General features: G+C 49.5%; 1 pseudogene; it reads left to right on the top strand.

Annotated features, from left to right (window-relative positions):
- The first annotated feature begins 341 nt into the window (after window positions 1-341).
- Window positions 342-1,132, top strand: LOC105732923 (small ribosomal subunit protein eS4, X isoform-like; annotated as a pseudogene).
- The last annotated feature ends 1,311 nt before the right edge of the window (window positions 1,133-2,443 follow it).

Raw genomic sequence — 2,443 nt, 5'->3', positions numbered from 1 at the left:
TTCACTTCCTCTTGGTCTCTATGCAGGGGTCACCTGGTAAGGCTCTCCCTGTCCGCCTGACATAAAACACCCGCTGCCTCCTCTCTCAAGCCCTCACCCAGCCTTATTGTCTCACAGCTTACCAGCACATGTCATCCCATGTGTTTGTTTCTTTAACTGTTTATTCTCTTTCTCTCCCTTGTAGAATGGAAGGAATTTGTTTGGCTGACTGCTGTATCTCCAGCCACTAGAACAGTGCCTGGAGTATAGTACCTACTCAATCAGTATTTGCTAACTAACTAAATGAATGAATGAATGTATACAAAAGCTATTCTGGCCCTCTTTCCTTGCATAACGCAGCCATGGCTCGTGGTCCCAAGAAGCATCTGAAGCGGGTGGCAGCTCCAAAGCAGTGGATGCTGGGTAAATTGACCGGTGTGTTTGCGCCTCGTCCATCCACCGGTCCTCACAAGTTGAGAGAGTGTCTCCCCCTCATCATTTTCCTAAGAGACAGATTTAAGTATGCCCTGCCAGGAGGTGAAGTAAAGAAGATTTGCACGCAGCGGTTCATGAAGATCGGTGGCAAGGTCCGAACTGATATAACCTGCCCTGCTGGATTCATGGATGTCATCAGCACTGACAAGACGGGAGAGAATTTCCGTCTGATCTATGACACCAAGGGTCGCTTTGCTGTACATCATATTACACCTGAGGAGGCCAAGTACCAACTGTGCAAAGTGAGAAAAATCTTTGTGGGCACAAAAGGAATCCCTCATCTGGTGACTCATGATGCTCACACCATCCGCTACCCTGATCCCCTCATCAAGGCGAATGACACCATTCAGATGGATTTGGAAACTGGAAGATGACTGATTTCATCTAGTTCAACACTGGTAACTTGTGTATGGTGACTGAGGGTGCTAACCTGGGAAGAATTGGTGTGATCGCCAACAGAGAGAGGCACCTTGGATCTTTTGACGTGGTTCACATGAAAGATGCCAATGGCAACAGCTTTGCCATTTGACTTTCCAATATTTTAGTTATTGGCAAGGGCAACAAACCACGGATTTCTCTTCCCCGAGGAAAGGGTATCTGCCTCACCATTGCTGAAGAGGGAGGCAAAAGACTGGCAGCCAAACAGAGCAGTGGGTGAAATGGTCCCTGGGTGACATGTTAGAGCTTTATACATAATTAAAAATCATGTGGCATGATTAATAATAATAATAAAAAAGCTATTCAGGCAGTAGGAGAGAAGTAGGCCATTAGTGACACTCTAAGGTTTCTGCCTTGACAGATTAGAAGGTGATGCTCAGTGACATGGGAAGAAATAGGTCACAATGGGAAGCAGGTCCGGATTGAACTTCGGTCCAGTGGACCTGAGACGTCCAGGTAACAGCCAGGTTGGGAGAGTCAGGGGGGCGTCAGAAATGTGAGACCCAGAGCTCATGAGGTAAGCAGGAGAGGGAGTAGGTTACATAGTCAGTGCTAACAGGGAACAGATGAAATCGTGGGGTTCAATGAGAGAGTGGAGAACCAAGGACACACCCTGGGAAAGAAGGAGCCAGTCTAAGAGGTAAGAGGAGATGCTGGAGTCCCCATGAAAGAGTTCCAAGAAGGAAGGCAGGTCCTGTCCCCACTACGGAGAGGACAAGCAAACAAGGTGAGGTGCGAAAGGATTTGGTGATTAGAGGGTGACTGGTGACCACAAGGAGAGAATCTCAGAGAGTGGAGGTTTCCAGGTCAATGAGAGGCTAAGAAAGGGCTGCAGTGGCTCCTTCAAGAAGGAACACGAGGCGGTGGCAAGAACAGATTTGATGTTGTGGGAAGGAGAAGGGAGGAGGGAGGGAAGAGGACAGATCCTGGAGTGGGGGAAGGAGATTCTGGGAGGGACAGAAGTTGCTGGCCTAAACACGAAGCTCAGCAAACTCACCCTGAGTGTCCCCTCCCCTGCCATGCCTGGGCCTCCTGTCAGTGGGATATGGGAGGCACAGAAGAGAGACTTCAGCACATATTCAAGGACGTCTGGGTCCCTTGAACCTGGCCCAACCTTGGGCTTGTCCTAGCTACCAAGAAAAGCTTACAAGGAGGTATCCAGTGGGAACTCAGGAGAGCTGCTGGGGCTACTCAGCTGCAGATGGCAGATCCTCGTTCTCACCCTTCTCCGGGACTGGAACCCATTACAGCCTGTGGCAGACAGCATTTTCTAAAATCGGCCACCACAGTATCTCCCATCCCACTTTCTCTTATACAAGTGACGTTGGTACGCCTCTATCAAGGGGTAAAGTCAGTGTCCCTTCATCTGGAACCTGGGCAGGCCTCTACGACCTCCTTGGCTGGTGGAGTCCACCATTAACCATGTTGGGTAATCCCATCCTCACGGTTGGGCAAGGCTACGCAGCTTCTGGATGTTTCTCTCTCTTGGCACATGTGCCTTCAAAGCCCCAAGCCACCATGTAATAAATTA

The sequence above is a fragment of the Aotus nancymaae genome, unplaced genomic scaffold, assembly GCF_030222135.1.
Source record: "Aotus nancymaae isolate 86718 unplaced genomic scaffold, 86718_ANA_hifiasm-v0.15.2.pri h1tg000001l, whole genome shotgun sequence".
In the NCBI taxonomy this organism is placed as follows: domain Eukaryota; kingdom Metazoa; phylum Chordata; class Mammalia; order Primates; family Aotidae; genus Aotus; species Aotus nancymaae.
Note: the sequence above shows the minus strand (reverse complement) of the source record. Positions and strands in the feature narration are given on the sequence as shown.